The sequence below is a fragment of the Ixodes scapularis genome, unplaced genomic scaffold (genome assembly GCF_016920785.2).
Source record: "Ixodes scapularis isolate PalLabHiFi unplaced genomic scaffold, ASM1692078v2 PGA_scaffold1__304_contigs__length_218370807, whole genome shotgun sequence".
Classification (NCBI taxonomy): domain Eukaryota; kingdom Metazoa; phylum Arthropoda; class Arachnida; order Ixodida; family Ixodidae; genus Ixodes; species Ixodes scapularis.
This window is the reverse complement of record NW_024609846.1, coordinates 110,049,154-110,071,899: the sequence shown is the minus strand read 5'-3', so window position 1 is coordinate 110,071,899 and position 22,746 is coordinate 110,049,154. Positions and strand designations below refer to the sequence as shown.

The window sequence follows — 22,746 nt, the reverse complement described above, 5'->3', positions numbered from 1 at the left end:
ATTGTGCGATAATCACACAATGTCATGCGTTTAGACAGCGCCAGCAAGGTCGGGATGTGTTTTCCTGCCAAAATTCCCGGGGAAACTGAATTGCCGCATAGGTCACGTCACGTCAAGTTTTCTGCTAAATTTAGTGGGGAACCTGTATTTGTCTAGGTCCCGTGACATGAGGTCATGTCACATCAATTTTCCCGCAAAATTTAGTAGGGAAACTGAATTTGTCCGTAGGTCACATAACGTCAATTTTGTCGCTAAATCTAGCAGGGAAACTGAATAGGTACATAGGTCATGTGACATATTTTTCCAATAATTTTAGCAAGGAGGCTGAATATGTGCGTGGGCATGGAAGGATTGCTCGCACAAGTGAATGAAAACGCAGCCGACAAAAAGGACTGTCATTTATGAGCTTGGAGGCAGAACATGCTCAACGATTTCGAAAATCAGTCTACGTCGCCCATTTTGTTGTACTTTGTAAATGGTATACATAAATATGTAGTGCCAAGTCTTTGGTTCCTACATATTTGGTGACCCAGACGGATCACGTCTGGGTCACCAAATTGGTGCATAGGTCACAAGATGTCAATTTTGCCTCTAAATTAAGCGGGAAAATTTGTCATTCACACTCACGCTTTTGGAAAACAGGGGAACGAGCCACTAACAGCTGCCACTGTAAAATATTTTTGTGCTCAGTTTTTAGTTACTTTGAACTAACTTTGCTTTACAGAAACTAGTTTATTCACCTTCTTCCACTCCCTAGCGCACTGGGGAAATAGCAGGTAAAGAGGCTGAAGGCTTTCCCAAATCGCAGCAGTTGTTTGCCTGATGATCACAGCTGCAGTTGACCGACCGATGAGAAAATTGTACGAGAGGCTGCGGAAGGTGTCACCATTGGCAAGAAACCTGAAATGACAAACATACATGCCATATATATCTGGAATTACACTAAGAACATTCTCGGCTGCTAGTTATGTGCAACAGCATTGCTTTGGAAAAAAAAAAAAAATCCCCCTACCTTTGTGGATAATGGGTAACATACCTTGAGGAGCATTTATGGTAAGTCAAACTAAAGGAGCTTTGATGTTAAGTGCAGCTCCAGTGAGCATGATAGACCCCTTTCAAAACTGCCCACGATTTGTATCATGTTTCAGTATAACTTGGAAAATAGCAGAAGCTAAGACCCTGGCGACCCAATCAGAGCGTGAAGTTGAGGCGTGTGACAGGATATCCGGAGTGTACTCGTCCCATGCAAAGTTGTCCAGTGCTCCACTCTGCCACTCTGATTGCCTGATGAGGGCTATTGCTTTCGTTCTTTGATGAGTTGTGCTGAAACTAGATTGTTGAATCTGCTGCTTATATGTAGCAACATTTTGCAAACACCCCTCAAGGCCGCACATGGGGTGCTGTTGTATACCTCCACCCCTCCTGTTTACAGCCATGCTTCTTGACTTCACTCCCTCTCGCCAACAGCTTCGGCAGGTCTACGAGAGCGCAATGCCTGTCAGCACCAACTGAGCTTCTGGGAAGGGCGTGTTGTCTCAATTTGTCCGACTTCGGGCAACATTTTCAAGCGGACATTGGATACGAGTGCTCCATCAGCATTTGGCATGGATGTGTCCAAGCATGTTGTGGAGACGAGTGCTGCGTCAAGATCAAACATGCTTCACAGCCAAAAATGCCGACCTTCAGCATATATTCATATATATATTCATACAAATATTCATATATTCATACAAAGACTCTACTTGGAGATTTGTTTGCATTCTTATGAACACTGCAGAGAAGCTCCAATCGCCTTTTTCTGATGTTGAGGTGAAGCCAACTTTAGGGGTGGAATGTAACCATCAATGCACAAAACAATGTTTGCTCATATGTGCCGTAGTAAACACTGCAGAGAAGATGAAACCTCAGGAAAGGGATAACTTACGAATTGGGGTTCAACGTGTTCAGTTTATACCAATGAATCCGAGCTGTCTTTTTCTTTTATTCAGGAGAATAAAAAAACCTTGACTGGGAGCTGCTGGTTAAATAGAAGTAAAAAAAAAAAAAAGCTTCATGGGAATATTTTTTTTAATGTACAACTTTATTTTTGGTGATTTATAGGACACCACCCACACTGAACTATTCATGAGGTTGCTTTTTGTGTGTGTGTGTGTGTGTGTGTGTGTGTGTGTGTGTGTATGCATGCGTGCGTGCGCGCGCGCGCGCACTCCTCTTATTTTCTTTTCTTTTTGGTAATGACATGGTTTTATAATTATTTAGGTCATGCATATGTTCCCTAGAGGATGGGGAATGAAACTCCTGTGTTGTTTTCTTAAACATAAGCCCCGATAAAGGCTGCAATCTTCCGGATGCCGAAAATAGTCCCCGAGAAACACAAATGTGAGACGAAATAAATACCAATTAAAACAGATTTAAAATAAAAAAAAACTAAACCCGAAAACATGGAATTCGATTAATTGCACATCTCAAGCCCAATCGAGGGTATCTCAAGCAATCTCACTGTTCGTCAAAAACATTCTGCACCAGTGACGAGCGGATTGTGCAGACTTTATGGAAATTTGGTGGAAGATATCAGTTAAATCTGATACAAAATTACCAAGGACTGTAAGCTAAGGCATAAGAGGAAATTACAGGTTTGTGAAACTTGATATCTAACTTGATTATTACTGCATATATATCAAGATGATATTTCAAATGGGGTTGAAGTTTTTGCTTCGAGAGCTTTTTGTCATATCTGGGTGTCGGGCTCAAGCTCGGTTACGTACTCCGAATACTTTTCGTAAGTTGGGTGGAGAAAAACGAGACCAGTCACAAGGATATGCTATAACGGATCTGGCACTACGGCGCATGTGGGTAGATTTCCCTCTAGGTATCAATAAATGCATCTTTTGGTAGCTAGCTATAGGAAAGGTGTTTTATGGTTATTGTGTTGCCATTTTCTTCTGTTCATTGGATTCTGCTAATAATCACATAACTGCTCCCAGCCCACTGCGGAATTTATTTTTTCACTCGCGCTCATTCAGTTCGTCATTTAACCCACATAGCTTTAGCGTTATTTTCAATATTTCGATTTTCTCACTTAAGTTTTATCCAATTAGTACAATTAATTTATGAGTCTAAATTAACTACAAACTAATTATTGCTCTCACCTTAGCGTGATAGCCAGCCGATCGTGCGGCGAGATGGGTTCCCGAAACGGCGTCACTTTGCGCTCGATCTTGGGCCCCACAAGTCCGAGTAATGTGTCGAATGTGCTTGGCGGCATTCGAAGAAAGCTGCAAGAGAGGTAACAAACATCAGTTATTAAGTATACATGGTGAACACTTGTCGCAACCAATTCAATCACTCACTCTCGAAAGTAGCCTTCGTCTCTGGCGCGCAGCCGGGGCAGCAAAGCGCTGGCCTGTCCCTCGGTGTTTCGGAAGCGCCAACTAGGCCGGACCCAGAACCGGCTCCTCCTTGCCTTCCGAGCGCGGCGACGTCGCAAAATTAAAGTGCAGGCTAGGAGGATTACATTGATGCTGATCACCAGGTCATCATTGACACCCGCCATATGGGCAGCGAGCGCACTTTCGAGGCTGCTCTAAGCAAAAGATGGGAGCCGAAACGGAAGAAACTAACGAAGAGCAGACGACGAAAGCGCGGGAAATCCGGCGGAGGCAGCGGAGGCGCGAGATCCAGTTCTGTCACGTGACTATAAAACGCCGGCAAAACCAAGCAAAACGGAGGCCAATGTGGACTCCTCGCGTTGGGACGCCGGACGGCGGTGCCGCCCGGCGGCGCCGTTCACGCTAGTGTGGTCGGGCCTTAACGTGTGGCCTTGGTACACGCAATCCCACTTTCTGTGCGCGTGTGTGTGGACTCCATCACCCCTCAGCTTTGATTGTAGAGGAAGCTAAGAAGTTCGGTGAACCAATCGCAGGTCTATTTTAGAGCGCAGCTCTTAGGTGCCCGTTTCCGGCTTGAGCGGCGTCGGCGTCGCCGTCGGCGTAACCAAGGTCACCCCAAGGTCACGTAACCCCCCAAGGTCACGTGACCCCCCGAGGTCACGGGACCCCTCCCAAGGTCACCCCAAAATCACGTGACCCCCGGTCACGTGACCCCTCAAGGTGACCACCACGTGACCCCCAAGGTCACATGACCTTCCTCCCCCCGAAGTCACGTGACTTCCTCCCCCGAGATCAGGTGACCCCCTGGAGCATATTAAAGAATGAGGGGAGGAGAAGAAGAAGAAGGAGGAGGAGGAGGAGGGGTCTACCCTCCCCTCAGTACCCTTCCCTCCTTTTCCTCAAGAGCTGCGCTCCAATTCGGCGTTACAGGGAGTTGTCACGGCTTTCACTTTTTTAATCACGTGATCACGCTCTTTTCCGTAACCACGCGCAGAGAGCGGTGCAGGTGATGACTGGTCCGGCCTAGGGTACCTACATGTTTCCGCTCCACTTTAGGGTGGCGCCAACTTCTTGTTAACCTTTTCCAGATCTTCTCCCACCGCCCACTTCTTATTTCGCTAAACGTGAACAACGTTGAGTTTCTGTAGTCACGACACACCGGCAACAATGTGAGGCCAGTTTCGTTTCTGTTCATAAGAGGAGTCGGAGGCTCAGCGGGATGGCGGTGGTCGTGGCTGTCGCTCTCTTTATTCGGATGTTTCATACTTTGAAGTTGCGAGCAGGAAGCGTGCGTTGCTTTTATCAAAACGCGAGTTCCCGCGAAAAACTTGAACGCAACAGACCGGCATTGAACGACGAAACCTCGCCGTCGGAACGAGAGCGGTGAGCGCTCCCTAGCTGTAGCGAGGATTAGCGGCGTAGTCCGAGCACGCGACCGACGAGTGTGACAAAATGGCCGACGAAAGCAGCGGAGGTTGCCATGGTAACGAGGGAGGCAACACTGGTTGGTCGGCAACAGGTATCACAAACGTTGTTGCCACCCTAAACAACGGAGTGGCGGAAACATGTAGGCACCCGGCCGGCACGTAGCTCCCACGGCACTCTCAGCTTAGGAATGCGCGGTGTCCTCATCCCTCAAGGACGCTGAGTCCTCTTCGCTCAGAAAGGATAGATTTAGAGAGATTAGTGACGGCGTGGGGAAAACGGGGGGTTCTTTTATCACTCTCTCTCGCCTTTTCCGAAGCCGTTCCGAGGTCGTCGGCGCCCGACCCTCCCTTGAACACTTCTCTCTCTCAAATTCTTTCGTTTGTTTCTGCTGGTATTTGCTATCCGGGTTTTCAAAAACCAATGTAGTAAGATTGCTTAACATGATAACTCTACAGCAAGAGGAGGAAAAGGAACTGACAGACACGAAGCTCCAAAATCAGCTCGGAGCCTAATGTCAAAATTAGAAAGAGACAATGATAAATCAAATGCGGAAAAAAGGGGCTAGACTCTAAATCAAGACCAACATTGTCGTCTGCCATCAGTGCCTTGGCGCCGTGTAGGAGGCATTAGGCCTCTTATTGTGGCACCAGTAGTGCCGTAAAGTCATAGAGCCGTCATTGTGTAACCACATTTCAGAATAGTGTCTCGTTCGAGTCAATAGCAAAGAGGTGTTTCACCTGACACGAGGTGCAGTCCCCAAGCCCGCAGTTAGTGTACGAAACTTTTCTGTCGAGATCATAGTGAACATAATACTCTATTATGCTGACTCAATAACGTGGACATCGTTTTTCTTTTTTTTTTTTCCAGTTGGCGGTCCTGATGAGCCCATATTGCTCGTGACTCCTTAATGTGCGCAGTGAAGGATCAAAACTTCGCCATTAAGTTCTGTACCTTGTTATTGTCTTGTTTACTTCGCAGAAAAGCACCTGAATCGCGCTTTAAAAAAATAACAATATTTAGAAGCGCTCGAGCAATTTCAACTTGTTGAAGTAAAACGAACACGCCTAAACCAGCCCTTTTCAACATGCTTCCACTATTAAGCCAATGCTATTGTCAGACTAAAACACACTGACCATTATAGGCCAGTGTGTTCTTGAAATGACGATGAGCCAATGGTACCAACAGGACAATAGTAACCATTATAAGCTCTTGTTTACCCAACATTGCCAAGCCAATGCTACAGACAAGCCAACACTATCAATTTTATGCCAGTCCCCATCAAATGTTGGAATGCCAAAGGCACGGACAGGTCAACGTTTATAATTTGATTCCAGTGTTCATCCAATGTTAGCAAGCCAACGGTACTCAAAGGCCAACATTGTCCGGTTTACGCCAGTATTTATCCAATATTCGCAAGCCAATAGAACTGACAGGCCAAGATTGCCCATTTTATACCAGTGTTCATCCAATATTCGCAAGCCAATGGAACTAAGATGCCAACATTGCCCATTTTATGCCAGTGTTCATCCAATATTCGCAAGTCAAAGGAACTGTCAGGCGTTGCGAAAGGCCCCCGGAGACGACCTTGCCGTTCCATACCGACCGGCACAGGTGAACGCCCTGGAGCATCGTCGCCAGGTGGCTACGGTCAGCTGCGCCCGAAGACAGAGCGAGAGGCGCCTTTGAGTCGCCAACGCACCTTGGTTAGTGGGGACGACGTGACCTTCTCCGAGAGATCATCGGGCTGACCCACGCTAGTTTAATGTAGCCGACTTTGCCGTCCGGTCCATCTCCTTAATTGCTTCATCTGTCTGACCTCGAGGCACGGCGACCCGACAGCCTTGGAACGTCCTCGAGGAAGGAGGGGGCTGTACTCAATTTCTCCAGCTTGGATTGCCCTTGGGATTATCCCCTAACACACGGAAGCCAGGACGCCTGCAATTATGGATGTCTTCCGCCTTCCTCGACTTCGATGGCACCATTGTCCGCCGAGATTGACCGGCGACACCGCGGCCAAGGATGTCTGGCCCTTCCGTGTGTGTGTCGCGTGTTGCAGTGCGAGGGAGAGCGAGCTGGCGTGCCTGGACGTTACGAACAATGAACCCTGGGGATTCCCTACTAGGGATGTGGAGAAAGGGGACATTATAAAATGAGCAGCAGGCCGCTGCTAGCGTGTGTTCTCTGGTGTTCTTGACAGTGTTCTCAGGTGTTCTTGAGATGCTGTAACCTGTCCATATGTATATATAAAGAGTTATATCATATAAGAGACACCCCTCCTGCTCCCTGGTCCTTCGTGTTTCCGGCCTCCACATGAGTTCCCGCCCTGGCTCGGCTCCCTGCTGTACCCAGAGTCCCCGGACGACCGCGCTGTCCCAACACAGGGCAACATTGCCCATGTTTTGCCAGTGTTCCTCCAATATTTGCAAGAGAATGGAACTGACAGGCCAAGATTGCCTATTTCATGCCAATGTGCTTCCAATATTGGTTGGTCATTGGAGAATCTGAGCCATCACTGAAGATTCTATATAATGGCATAGACAATATTGGGGGCACATTGGCTAAAGTGGACCATCATTGGACCTTTTTTTTTGCCAATGGTGTTCCACTATTGGCCCAACACCTTGTGCTGCCCGCACACTAAACATCGTAATACCCTTGTGGGTGTAAATGGCTTGTCCTATAACTAACACCCATTTGGGTGTAGCAAAACGCCCTAAACAGAGGGCGTTACTCCTAACGCCCCTAAAATAGGGTGTTTTTCCTTAACACCCTTAAAGGACGGCATTATTCCGAACACCTTTCAATTAGGGTGTGATTCCAATGTACACCTTTTTATTAGGGCGTTATGTCTGCGCAGTACGTCCTCTAAATAGTGTGTATCACCCCCAGGAAGGGAAATAAAAAAGGCGCGATTACCAACACCGATAAAGTAGGGCGTAAAAACTCAAAAGAGTGCACGAAAAAATGACTGCAAATGCCTGGTTCACTTTTTTTATTTTTTAATCAAGGTTCTAACAGGTTCTACAAAATTCTCTATAGACGACTGCGAGCCGGTCATCCGGCCGCAGCCATGTCTCTGTTTATGCGGGCAAGTGCGTGCAATTACAAGCGTGCCAAAGGGCAAAGCTTCGTTCACGCGCACGTCATCAAACTTGGCGAAGGCAAGACTGAAAGAAATAGTTATCTTTTATCATCGCAATTCCACGACGACCAAGACGCTCCTAAACCAGTGGCGGTCCGTGCGTGTAAGGTCATGAATATTTCAACCGGATATTGCTTCATAACCCCTTCAAATTGTACAACCGAAGGCCCTATTTGAACCTCCAACTGTACTTTTCTTGTGACGTTTATGCCTTCTTGCGCTGGTGACGTGGACAAAACTGGCAGGCTTGCAAAGACGGTACGACCGGGAGTTGCTTGGGACGTAAGCGGCAGTTCATGTTTGTAAACCGTAAAATGGTCTATTGAAACGGAAGCAGGGGGGCTATGTTCGACAAATGTTTCGTTACTCCTAAAATAAACGGAAGTGACGGAAGTGACGATATCGCGTTTGATTGGTTAGAGGTTGAAATGACGAAAGTTACCTATTTTCGCCATTTGACCTTCCAAGCAATCAAACGCGATATTGTCGCTTCCGTGACTTCCGTTTTTGTTGTAGGAGAAACGAAAAATTGGTCGAACATAGCCCCTTGGACTACTATTAGAAGCATGCTTGCAGAGTACTTACAAATAAAACAGCGATCTCATGTAATCTGTGATAGATACATAATCCGATTCGGGCAGCACAGAACTATCCACAAGCACAATGTCGAGGATGAAGGCGGTCGCTCACAGTCAGCGGAAATTTCGCGGTCGCCGATGAGCACCTCTCTGTCGTGATAGATGCGTAATCCGATTCGGGCAGCACAAACGACGCAAACACAATGCCGAGGTTGAAGGCGGTCGATCACATTCAACGGAAGTCTCGCGGCCGCCGATGAGCAGCTCTTCGTCGAAACGCGCCCAGCAAATACAGCACAAAAATTCCACGGACTCCGACGAAATAAATTACCATTTCTGAAAAGTTGGCATGGATGTATTCCGGCCGTTCACGACGAAAAATCACGGCCGCGACTGGCACGCACGAAAAACAGGAATACACTGACGGGCGTGGGCGCCCCCCTTTTTGTTAAATTCGGACCTACGTGGCCCCTACAACTCACCATAACTTGGCATACGGCAAAGACTACGGCCCCAGTAGCCCATCAGCGCGTCAGAGCGAGTCACATGACAAATTTTCGTCCAAACGTTCTTGTCCTACGGAGAGCGGTCACGTGTTTCGCGCCACCCCTCTGATTTGCTAGAAGCGGCCTTCGCACTCGCTCACAGCAACACGAAGACACAAAAGAAGGTTTGGAGGCTTATCAGAAGACGAGGTCAAAGGGGGTTGGACAAAGCCGCTAATCTCCCTCTGCTGCTTTGTATTGCCACCGGCCCTGCCCAGGGAAGGTCGCGAAATCGGACTCGTCAGGTCTTGCTTTGCGTAGTACAACCTTGAGCGTCTCAAACTGCCACTCATGTAGACGCGCGTGTTCTGGTGCAGACCGCGAGATCATAAAATAAATACGAAAAACAATTTTGAACGTTGTCGAAGACGCGGTTTCACGTGTACAAAAGAAAAACCGGGAAAAAAAAAGCGCCGGGAAGCTAGATATTTTGGTGTCATTACGCAGAGATAAGAATCGCGTCCCTGGGGGTGTCATTAATCCGGCACTTTCGGTTGTTTTGCGGCATGGTTTCTTCAGAGCTACACTCCAAAATAAAGTCTCAGTGAAGGTGCTATAAGCAGTGAGAAACCCAGTCAGGTGAGTTTGTAATATCCGAAATGAGGGCGCCGCAGTTTGTTCAAGTCTTCATTTTAAAAGACCTTTCTCAGGTTAAAAGTACGCAGATTCTATTTCGCTTAATCTTGCTTTGTTTTGTTTTCTAACGTCGGATTTTAGGCAGTCAAGGAATAGAAATACCTCGCCGGCATAGCCGATTCACGCAGGACACTCTTGACTGTCAACCAAAAACGGCGCCACGTACGGTATGTCAGGATATATCGTCGGCGCAACCCATCCCATTTTTCACAGACATTGGCTGGACCAAAATAATATCGGCAAAATCTTTCCGATTTAATTCCATAACAGCGAAATACTGTGTGCTGCCTAGGTTGTATATTTACACGCCTTCGTTCATTTTTTTTTTGCGAGCGGATTGATTTTTTTTAAATCAAGGTTGGACCGATAAAACTGATGCACGCGCGAAATGTAAATTTAGGCTCTTGTCGAACGAAGAGTTCAATACGCCTCGCAAGTGGGCTCATTTTCGTCTTCTGCGCATGAGAAAGGAAGTAGCGGTGACGTCAGAACGCCGAACCCTGATTGGCTGATCGCGACCCCCTATTTGAACGTCGTCTGCTCTTTTGCAACGTCGTCTGCTCGCAACATCGTCTGCGTCTGTCTTACCTTTCCTGCGACTTTCGGAAGTGCAGGTCTTAACGAGCGAGCTCGACTTCGCCTTTCAGAGAGGGCAGACGAAATAGCTCGAGCGGTACGTTGTTTTTGTCTAACAACTAGCAGACGCGCATCAAGGAGGGAAGTCAAAGGACTCACCGGCGAGGTCTCCCGAAACGCCGAGGTTTGTTTGCTAAGAATCGAGAGTGAGCGTGTTTGTGCCCGCAAGTTCCCTCCCAAATACTTTTTTCCTCCTTTCGTGTGCGGCGAGACCCCTCATTCTTTAACGGCGTCTGCGGGTTGGCGCAGTTAACGTCGTCTGCTTTACTATAGTCAAAGCGATGGCTGCTTTACCTTTCCTGCGTCTGTCGGAGATTCACCGCTTTCCACCGGCGAGAGTCACCGTTGCCTCGGGAAACGAGGAGCTAACAAGAGGAAGAAATTGACCTAGCTCTTATTCTAAAATTAAGGTCAGTGATCAAAATATAATACGGGAAGGGTTCACAAGGGTCGCGCGAGCATATTCACTTCAGCACGCCAGCCGGTCGTGGGCAGACGGTCGCCGAGTCGCGGAGTGCCTGCTAGGCCTAACTGCTGAGCTCGCTTCGTCGGTTTCGGTGGAATCGTGGCTGTTGGAGCTTTTCCCGGGTATTCGTGGACCCAGCGTTCTTGTTCTTCATGGTCTGTTTCAAGTACTTTTTACTTTTTTCTTGCTGCTTGAAGTCGGAACGCGTGAGGAGCGCACGTAAACAAATAAACGTCTGTGGGTCGTCGCGACCGCGACGCTGTCGGCCAGGCTGATTTGGTCGTAAGAAGACAGCTTCGGAGCTGTCGTAGGATTTCATCGTAACCTACGCGAAACTTACGAAAATTTCGTTTCGTGAATACGAATTTGTTCTTAAGTTTTGTCTAACGCACATTTTTGGCGTAAGATCGTTTCGTGAATCTGGCCTCTGCACTTCCGAGAGTCACAGAAAAGGTAAGACAAACGCAGACGACGTTGCGAGCAGACGACGTTGCGAAGGAGCAGACGACGCTCAGATAGGGGGTCGCGATCAGCCAATCAGGGCTCGGCGTTTTGACGTCACAGCTACCCCCTGCGCAAGAAGCAGACGAACTTGCCCTCCGCATAGGAGTCGCAAAAACTATTCTCTAGCGCTTCCTAATCATATGCGACTCTGTGTGGCGATTAATTATGCTCGATGTTTGTACCACCGTACATCAACAACAGTTTCACAAAGCAATAAATATGAACGGCTATGAAATCATGGCTGTATTTGACAGCATCACCATTACGCCCCTTTCACACCGTGTGGATGAAGGGCGTAAAATCCGCCAATACACCCTTTTTACACGATTTCAGACACCGTCGCTTCAAGTGGGGCGTAAAGAGGGCGTGAAAAGGGCACAAAACGTCAGCACACCCTTTTTACACCCACCGATATTCAAAAAGCGTGTAAAAAGGGTGTTTTTCCTAACCTACACCCTTCTTACACCCTTTTTACACGATTATGCACTGTTAGCAAAAATAACACGCCCAGACGTGTAAACCGTTGTCCCATAGCGGACACGTCGAAACGTGTTTCTTTTTACAGGAGGCCATCTGTGTTTTTCGTCTACACATGAGGTGCTGTGTAAACTTAGCACGCTACACCGTGTCTGCCTTCCGCAAAACCGTTTCGAGCGTGTTCCTTATGAAACATGGCGGCCAGCGGCCGAGAACAGGCGAGAGACGAGCCCAGCGAGCCGCGCGCTTTTCAGCCGAATTGAAAGCACACAGGGCGCGTTAGTTCTCGTTCGATGTTTTTTATACACAGTAAAGTCTCCAAGCGGCGGACGTAGCTACTTGCAAAGGTACGGACGTGCGTTGTCGGCGGTCGGCGGCGTCGGTAGCTTCAACAAACCGCTAGACAAAAAAAAAATCGAATGCCGAACTTACATGGATAAATAACTTGAGCAAACTTTTTAGAATCGGGCGGTAACTTGCGCCACCTATCGAGATTTCTAGCAGCCTGTTTTAAAAAAAAAGGACGAGTCTGTTAACACTGCGAACGACCACGACTACACAGCAACTCTACATACAACGCAGGCAACACAGCACACAACAACCCAGCACCGACATGTACACAAACACAACAACCGACACTACGCCCGACGCTTCCTACTCGATATCCGTTTCTCCCCGCGGCGCATATAAGCTTGACATGTGCGGGTGAGCTCTTTGGTCGCTGACCATTACAGATTTACAGAAGAATACACAAGACACGGCGCAATGGACAGCCGTGTGTTAGAACTGTTTGCATTTAAAAAGTATGGAGGCAAAATCTATAATGTTAGACTGTTGGAATAAATAACGATATGTTAACAATAAATCTTAAACCGGTCATCAAAAAGTTCAAATGTTTGTTATTTTCTTGCTTGACCAGTGTTATGAGCAGTCCGACTAGCTTGAATCAGATAGAAAAACAAATTATTGGGATTTTGTCATTACGTATACAATAATAAATGAAAATGATCCTTGCGCAAAGCATTTTTTATATATTTTTGTGAAGGACATCCGGACATCTGCCCAACACTTCACTTCCGCTAGTTCAATAGTTGCACTACTGGAGCAGACGCCTTCACTTTTGGGGCGTTTTGATGCAGTTTGTTGTCGTATGTCGTGTCGGTGTCGAGAAGAGCGGTGGGGCTTGGGAGTTTGTGACCGGTGTTATTCGTGAACACTGGTGTGGGGCGCTGATGCGTCTTTTTTTTATACTGCCACCACCCCGAACTTTGAAGATACACGGGCCCGTAGCAGCTAGTGCATTATGCTAAATCGCGAGCTTCTTCTCTGTTGACGTCGCTTTCCTGGTACCACTCGTGGATACTGCAAGCGTTTAAACAGTGTGCACCGTCTCGCCTACATCCCCGGTGACGTACTCGACCTGTTGAAACTTATTGCTTCCGTCATTTTAAAGTACGCAAGACAGTTATTTCATTGGTCTGGTTTCGGTTATAAAAGCAAAGCAAAACGCTCGTAGTTCCCGCCCTCAGTACACGTTGGACATCTTCCACACTTTGACACCGGATAACTGAATGAACGAGGATTTACATTCACTTCCGAGGTTACTCTCGCCGCTTCCTCACCGTTGGGCAGCAGGATGAGCTGGCGACAAGCCGCGGATGAAAGGCTTGAGCATCGACAGCCCAAGCGCACTCGGTGCCGATGCGGGCGACGCGGGTTTCTGTCAACCGGGAGGCCAGCACAAACCGTGACCGTTCCAGCTCTTCGTCATGACACGGTGTTGCAGAGAGCAGGGTAAGATACAGCTACACGGATCACCGAAGCAAACGACTGCTATCTTAAATCTTGGCTTGTGATTGCGCCTTTGTAGTAGATCATCTTATTCGTTTTGCTGGAGAGACGTTAACGACGGGCATAACGAAATCGCTTGCATATTCCGCATATCTCACAAATGCATTTACCCTGTCACCTTGCGAAAAGCGCGAAACACAGAGTCCGCACCGTCCTAAGCTTCCCGTTTTTTACCTGGTTTAGAGCAGTTTGTACCTGCTAGTAGATATGCCTACCGAAAGTGAAACAGGGCAGTGCCAGAGAGAAAGAGACAAAATTGGGAAAGCTTGCTCGCTCTCCAATTTCTCAACTCTCAAGCGATTGTACCATAATAAATGCACAAACGCGTCTTCCAAAATAAAGAAAGAGCACTACGTTCACAACATAAAAAATGGTCTCAGTACATGCATCTGTGGGCAGGTAGGAAACCTTGCCCTAATTTATTCACGCCGCATGATTGGCGCAACAAACTTGTTGCAGGACCGAATCATCTACTCGAGCGGTGAGCGTTGCTATGCAGACGCAGTCCAACACGAAGCATAAAAAACGGCAGATTTAAGACAACAATCCGGAGTCCATTATTCAATTAAAACAACGTAATTTTGTTGAAAACGCCCGCTGCTTCTTACTCACGGTATGTGTCGGGATACTTCCACAGTTTGAAACGGAACGAAGGAAGATTTACTTTTAAAAACGCTCGCTGCGCCCTCCCGGACCAGCTGGACATGATCAGCTGACGACGACGGGACTGTACCCGTTGAACCTCCACCACGCAACAAACAATTTGCGCTCCGTGTTACAAGCGTGGTTCAAACAGACCTGGATACAAAGCACCGCGCCACACACGACGAATGTTTCAGCTTTTTCGCATCGCCGGGTTGCACCAAACAGAACGAGATCGCCGAAGTCAACGCCGCGCTGTTGTGAACCTTGGCTTGTGGTTGCGAACTCGTGGACCCTGTGACTCCCTTCGCTTTCAAAGCACACACGACGGTTACGAATGCTACTTTCCGTCTTCCAGGAACATCACAGGGGCACTTCCCCGGTCACGTCTTCACTATGTGCTCGCAAACTCCGAAGCTGTATGCGAAGCTTCTCGCGTCCCGTCAAACCAAAACTGTAGCGGCGCCATGCGTACTTGCCAGATTTTCTCCGGTCAAACAAAAACAACGAAAGCCATCCGGCGCTTGCTTCCAGCGTACATCGGCGTTGCGCCTGCGCCGTGGCCAGATCGCTTGCAGTTGAAGGTTGAAGCAAAAACGAAACCAACTGCAATGTCACGTGTTCACATCGAGGACACGCTTTTTATATCCATTTTAACTGTTTAGAACGAATAGTTAGACCCATGACTTTATTTGTGGTGTCTAAGAAACTGTTATCAGGACCCCTAAATTAAATACAAACATGGGCGACATGAGGGAAGCCGCATTGCCATCGACTAGAAGATGGCGGCGAGCACGGTAAGCGCGGGTTTCGCCAACGTCCTGCGACATGGCGCAATTGCTTTTGGTGCATACCTGTCTCCGAGACATGTTTCTTTCCGCGGCATTTGTCTTGACGGTCCTTTCTAAGTGTGTCCCCAAGCATTCCGGTGCTTCGATAGCCGGCAAGGCCGCGGTCGTCGCCGGGGGCGATGCGTGTTATCGAGGTCGGCTACACGGTTATGCGTGTATGACCGAACCAAAACATGTTTTTTACAACCTCGCATGATTTCTGAACGAATTATCCGTTACTCATCGTGTAAATTTATGATAATTTGTGTAAATAGCGTGTTTTTCACCCCAAATATTCGCCAAATACACGGGACTTGCTAACAGTGTGGGTGTTACAAAGTTTAGTGTGTGGGGTGCAAACAAATTGATCCCTCCATGACATTTACAGCATTCTTGTCTGAAATCGCCACATCTGAATCTGGTAAAACCTGCAAGATAATTTTTCTCTGTTTATTTTTCAACATCACGCGTCGTCGCAACGGTTCACGTACTTCGCGGCTACTCTGCTTCAACTTAGAATGAACCGCAGAACATGCTACGGCTCTCTTGGCCTATCAGGCGCCAAAAAGGTTGCGATGCTGAGCTGGAGATGCGCCAAGCACTGGAACGGCTCCGCAGGCGTTTGCAAGGTCCCAACGACAAAGCAGCCTCTTGTAACACCAGTGAGTAACGGTGCTCGGAATTCCCACGCTCACGTTTCAGCAGAGCGAGTGTGGTCGGCCAGATCGAAGCGCAGTCATTTCTTATGTAGCGATTGCTACGCTGTTGATCTGTCTTGCACCTACATTCGAAACAGCTTGCTCGAGGCTGCATGCGGACCAAATATACGAGTCTGTGGCGCGATATAGTGTCGTTACAGCGCCGTAAAAAGTAGTCCTCACCTTGACAGGTGCGCAAGCAGCGGCGCTATGTCCGTCGACGCCCGCGTTGTAAACGAAGAAATATACATTAAAAACACTTTAACGTCCGAAACAAATGTTTAATTACTTAATCGTGAATTTCGCGCCTCCTTAGGGGCGTCTTATTATCTCACTGTTCTACAAATTCCTGAAATATGCATACGCTATTGCTGATATCTTTCTTTTTTTTTTTATTATTCTGCGATATGATAAGTCGTTAGCCCTTTCGAGCCGAGAACCCCTCCATGTGTTGTCACCGTTTTGTCAGATTCGCGTGTTTTTTTTTAAACTTCATCTTTGGGGATATTTGCATCTGTGTTGCATTTATGATTACATGATTTAAGAAATGGTACTGTTTTTGTTCCATGTACACCACCCTTGCGAAACAAATATCTGTTATTAGCGTGCTGCGAAATATACGGCACAACTTATTTCTGAGTAATATTGTTTTCTTTGTAATTTCACTTTATTTGGGGACATCGTGCGCAGAAAAAAGACGCGGTTATTTTTGCATTTTAGTTTAGAGTGTGGTTTTTACGGTGTAAAACGTGGCATCTTCATACCTCCCGTTTTTGGTTATCATTTGGGAGGGGCAGTTCCTTTGGGACTCCAAAAACTATCTCAGCGAGAACTTTTCTTGGCAATGTAGTGGAAAGGAGGAGAACCTGTGCACAGCTTTATTCAGCGCTCAAAATGGGAGAGGGATCGCGGGCCTGTATGTTCCACTGCATTGCCAAGAAAAGTTGTCGCCGAGTAGCTTTCGTGCTGATGTCCTGTTCACTCGGTATTGACAGCAAAGTAGACGCTATGCGTATTTGAGGCCTAACGTGTCTCCGGTTACGGTCACGTGACTATAGTCTCCAAGCGGGTCACAAGGCAGAGTGCGGCACCTGCCTGAAGGACACTGCTTGGTAGACCACTCACATAGCATCCACTGTACTATCAACTTTTGGGACGAACTCCCACAAAAGTATCCACTGAAAAATCCTTTCGCTCTATTCATTATTCGGATGACCCTCGAAGATGAGCCTTTTGTGGGCACACCCACCTGGGGACCTTGAAGAAGCAGGCTGCAGCCGAAATGCTGGAGGGAGGGGAATGCTTCCCCTCACCTCTCCAGCAACTCATCTGCTTCCCCTTCCAGCATTCCTTTCCCTGGCCCTGACTGAACTATAGCTGCGGCCTGTGTGGCTCAAGGCCCATTCGCACATTCGCGTTTGAACGCGTTTGAGTGCGTTGCGGCGTCCTTGCGCCCAGGAGCGGTCGCTTGCGGTGTGACGCGCGCCTACCCGCAACGCTCCGTAGCGCGACTCAAGCGAGTAGAGACCCGTTCAACTTTCCGAAACGTTGCGGTGCGTTCGACCAATCAGAAGCCGAGAGAGGAGAGGAGGGTGACGTGTCCGCTCGCGCCACTCGGCCGACTCGGCGAGGCGTATCCGGTTTCCCACTCGCAGAATTGCTTTTTCCTTTTGGGGAGAGGTGGGGAGTGTATTTTCCAAAGCTGCGGTGGTTCAAGCTTGACAAAACCTCGGGGAAGCCAGAGGGATTGTCCCAAGATCGAACACTTCGACGCTGTCGCTGTGCGCCGCCATGTTGCCTTGGATTTCGCTTACTATTGGTGAGCTGCTAGCGACGATAGCGCGTTCTCATTGGCTCTTGACTGTGGTTGACTGCGTGTCAGCGCAACTGTGCGTACAAGTTTGGCGCAAGCGCTCTTCGCAACGCAACGCGTTCGCTTGCCGCTACGGAACGCATCGCGCTCAAACGCGAATGTGCGTATGGGCCTTCAGTCTTTGAAAAGTCCTACGCGTATATCGGCAACAAGCGATTTCTTCGAAGATGTCACAGAAATATTCGTGATGTGGTTTGGTTCGGCAAATGACAGCTTGTACCGCATCGTATTGAGTCTCCACGGAGCCCAACCATCTCGTTTGTGTGTGTACGGGGTTGTTCTCCAGTCCCCATATCGACCTGCTTGTTGGCAACGAGTGACCGCGGTTCTACGGGTACTCTTCCAGATTATCTATAGAATTAGGCAGTGGCTATACCCCCGGCAGCCTGGACAACATTTTTTCCGAAATTCTGTGGAGAGTCGCCTCTCATTACCTGCCTGAAATCATGCAACTCCCGGTATAATATCGACTCTCTTGTTCTCCCGGTTGTTCGTGGAAACACGTTTCATAGACAACGTTTCATGGATACGCATTTCATGGACAGGTTTCGTCGACGCTAACATATTGCCACGCTCGTCGGCGAGCGACCGCGTGCGTGGCCGAGTGGTTATCGCGCATGACTGTCGTACAGAAAGACTAGGTTCGATTCCAGTCAGTGGCATGCTATTTTATTTATTCTTTCAACATTGCGTTCTCGTGAGTTTGAGAACATTCTCGTCTGATAGAGTTCCGAATGTTCCAGTCGCCGAATATTCTAGGCCGACTGTTCCAGGAGCCAACGCGCGTACATAAGGGGATCCGCGTGGCAATCTGCAGTCAGTTTCTCCCCAGCGTTCGACTCTGCTGTCACGCCGACTTCGACGCCCGCGACGCTCTGCTTTATTCGGTTCCCTTTTTATTTTTGGGCAAAAGTTAGCCCCATTAAACGTTTAGTTTGCTTCACTTTTCGTCGCGTCATCACTTGTCATCCGTGACATTTTGGTGGAGGTGCGGGGTACCGCATGTCCGTGCAGCATTCCCCTCCAAGGGCCCGCAGTGCAAGTCCGATTCCCGGCTCGGTGAGAAGACCACTCATCGCGGAACCTGAAACTCGGACCAGCCGCCGCACCATTGGAGAGGATCCTGAGTACGGTTTGCTGGTGGACAAGCCCAAGCCGAAGAAGACCACGATGGCCAACCAGTCGCAGACCCCGCCGCTCCTGCCGTCGTCTACGGACCCGTCGCTTCTTGGACACCGGCTCCCTTCCACGGCGAAAGCCACGAAAACATCGATGACTGGCTCCAATAGTACGAACGAGTGGCCCGTAATAACGGGTGAACACCAGAACAGTGTCTACAGAATGCTTACTTCGCCTTAGAAGCCACCGCCCGGAACTGGTTCGAGAACCACGAAGCATCGATCACCCCCTGCGAGTAATTCAAAGCTGAGTTGCGAAGAACATCCACGAACCAACAACGTAGAGGATGCGCAAAAGAGCTTCTTCAGGCGAGCATTCAAGGCCCTAACGAGAGCACCGTCAACTTCGTGGAGGATGTCCTGCGACTGAGCAACCGCGCCGATCCTCAAGCCTCCGAAGCAAAGAAGCTGAGAATCCTGATGCGAGGCGTCATGGAAAACATCTTCGGCGGCCTTGCGCGAGCCCCGCCTATCACAGTCGAAGGATTCATCACGGAGACACCAAACATTGAACGTCCCCTTTAAACAGGGGCCTCCAATTATCAGCGACTTCCCGGCGTCGCGGCCCTCTCGAATTTCAGCTGCTACAGCCCAGACCTCCGCGAGATTATCCGGGACGTCGTGGGGGAGGAAATCAGGAAGCTGCTACCTGCTGCCACAAGCCCGGCTACGCCCTCAGTTGCCGAGATTGTCCGAGAATTGAACTTCAGCAGGCGCTGCAGCCAGAATTTCTTGCCAGCGCCGCTCCTGAACCACCGAAGCTGAGCTACGCCGTGGCTATCCGACGACCACCGTCCCCTGCTCACCCGTATGCGGCGCCACTTCGACGTGAGCCTCTAGCTCCGCAGTATTCTTGACGCCAGGAAGATTGGGCGTACGTCCGCCCAGAACAAGCTGCGCCACGAAAGACCGACATGTGGAGGGCGGCCGATCGACCCCCGTTGCGTTATCACTGCGGTGAAGCCGGCCACATTTACCGTCGATGCCCCTACCGAAAACTGGGGCTGCGCGGGTTCCACCCGGGTGACACGCGCCCAAGGTACGACGAACGCCCTCGTGACATCGAGGATTACCTCCGACGTTCGCCATCTTCAACGCCGCTACGCCGTGAGTCCCGCTCACCGTCGCCCAGACGTTCAGCGTCTTCAGCGCCACGACCCCGTCGAGAGAGCCTGTCTCCCTTGCGTCGCCGGAAAAACTAAGTGCGGCAACGTCTGGAGGTGGCGTTGCCGAAGACGGTTGAAGAGCCTCCAAGAACGCTGGAGCGCTCCCACTCTCGACGCTGCGCATCACAACGACGTCCCTCGATCGGTGTCCAACAACCTAAACATTATTATTGACGGCCACGAGGCATCGGCACTCGCGGACACCGGAGCACACTACTCATTCTTGAGTGGGAGGCTGTCTCGCCGCCTGCGAAAAGTTACGACGCCGTGGGAAGGTCCTCAAATACGAACCGCCGGTTGGTACCTCATCACACCAGTCGGGCGATGCACTTCTCACGTCGAGATCCACGGTAAGACGTGCCCTGTCAAGTTCGTCGATCTGCAAGACTGTTCGAGGGACGTTATCCTCGGAATAGAGTTCCTCTGCCAGTATGGCGGGCGTCATCGACCTCGGAGCAAACCGGTTGACGCTACGAAAACCTGTTTCACCACCGGAGTAACCCAACCCGACATTGTCTGCGGTCCGAGTCCTCGCAAGCCACGTGAACTTACCGCCGGGGTCGAGTGTTTTCGTACCAGTCGGAATCACCGAAGCTTTCTGCGGCGAAGTTCTGCTCGAAGGACGCCTCAAGTTGTTTCTTGGAACAGGAATAGGCGTCGCAAGAGAAGTTGCTGAACTTAGGATGGCCGCACTGTGGTCCTCGTGACGAACTTCTGAAATGAAGCGCAACACCTCACAAAAGGTGCAGCCGTGGGCCAGGTGGAGGAACTCCGAAACACCGCCGCTAAATCGCCGCCATTACTGACGAATCCTCGCCACCTCAGCAAGACAGTCGTCGCCAGCGCAACTCGACATTGACCCTAAGTTTCTGGGCCCGAAACGACGACAGCTGATTAACCTTCTCGCCGAATACCGCGATTGCTTTGCAACGTCGTCGAAGGTGCGCCAAAGCACAGCTGCAAAGCACCACAAAGGAGATTCCCGGCGTGACAAAAATCATGGTATGACCCAAATTAGAATTTAAGCGGACTTTTCGAAACTAGGCGGGTTTGTCAGACAATAATTTTATATATTTACTGAATTTTTAACTCAAACACACTTTTAACTTTTTAACACTTGATTTTACATACAACGCCAGAGTATTTCCATATGGTCGTGCGTTACGCCAGTGCTGTGCAATATTTATTTGGCGAACGCTGGTTGCAACCTAGATAACCAGTTTGACGACAACAGTGTCCTGAAGGCTTTTACGTACGTCGGCAATTTTTAAAATTATTCTGAAATATCAACTCGGTATACTTTTTGACGACTCTGTAGGTGCGATTTTAAATGCCTTTCTATAGTCAGGGGTTGGGCTTGTCCATTCCACATGAGCTACCCTCTCACGACTGACTCCAGATCTTAGATATCAGACTGATTTTAAGAAAGGATCTGATGTGCTAAAGTTCCAACCCTCGCGTGCAGAAGGGTATGTTGCCGTTTGACTCCTCCTATTCAATAACTGTAAAGCGAGCTAAAGGCAGCGTCTGCGTAGGATCTGCTGTCAGGAAGTCATGCTCACACACTATGCAGAGTAACTATGAAAATCAGGTGGCCAGACTGACGTCGGCCGGTTTCCCCTGTTCGGTCATGGCGGCTGTCGCTGAGACGCTGCTCCAGAGAATCAAGGGGACTCGGAGAAACCGCGACGAGCCGCTTCAAAGAGCTTGCCAACCATAAGTGGTGCCATATATACATAAAGTCTCCGAGACCCTGAAGAAAATAGTGAGGAGGTACAACCTGTCTATAGTGTTTTCTGCGCCACGCAAGCTTGCGGGCGCGGAAAACACGATAGGCACGAGAGGTTCGAGGATTTTGTCTTAAAAATAAAAAGAGAAGACACGTGGCCGCAACAAAAAGCATTCCAGGCCGTGTGTGGAATTCTCTACCGCAGTGGTTTGGCTTTCCCACGTGTGGGAAAGCCAAACGGGAAATTTCGTCGATGACCGGCACAAGAGCATGAGCTATCGAGAAAAGATATAGAAAATGCGCACTAGCTCATGCATTGTGGGACATGTAAGTGTACGCTACGACTTCACGAGACTAGGATCCTCGGCAGGAGTAAAGACCATACCGCAAGAAAGCTGATAGAAGCGTTTTATATAAAGAATAAGGCAAATGCCCGAGTAAGCGACACTTGAGTTTCCGTGTTTAATACTGAATTTCAATTCTTATCTTGGTTGATAGAGTGATTTCGGCATGCCGGGGATCTTTCTTGTTTTGTATGTTTCCTTACTCATTTTCTTCCTTTGTAGCATGCCTAGCATTCTCGATCCGAACCTTTCGCAGTCACTTGGAGTCGAATAAATCTAGTTGAAAGTTGCGCTTGATAAAAGTCCACTCATTCGTGTTTGTTTTTTTGTGTGTTGCGCAACAGGTATATCCACTACTTTGTATAGTCCGCACATGTAGATAGTCCGGAAAGTATAATAGTTGAGTTCGGGATTTCCTCGTGGAATCCCTTCCTGGCCTCTGCTCCCGTCCTGAACACACCATTTTGGGCTTTTTTTTCTTTTTTATATAATACCACTAGTATTAGTTACAGGTAGAAATACGCCGGTAAACATGGCTCGTTGACTAGATAGTTCAGATATGTTAAACTTGGCACGCCGTGCATGTATCCAATCTGCATTTTGCATTGGTTGTTTTCAGCGGTTTTGTTTTGGT

General features: G+C 48.8%; 1 long non-coding RNA gene across 1 annotated transcript; it reads right to left on the bottom strand.

Annotated features, from left to right (window-relative positions):
* Window positions 1–746: 746 nt before the first annotated feature.
* On the bottom strand, window positions 747–3,442 carry LOC121835964. Its single transcript, XR_006077733.1, has 3 exons — window positions 3,351–3,442; window positions 3,150–3,275; window positions 747–900 (listed from the first exon to the last, which is right to left on the bottom strand). It is a non-coding gene; the product is annotated as an uncharacterized LOC121835964 (long non-coding RNA).
* Between the last annotated feature and the right edge of the window lie 19,304 nt (window positions 3,443–22,746).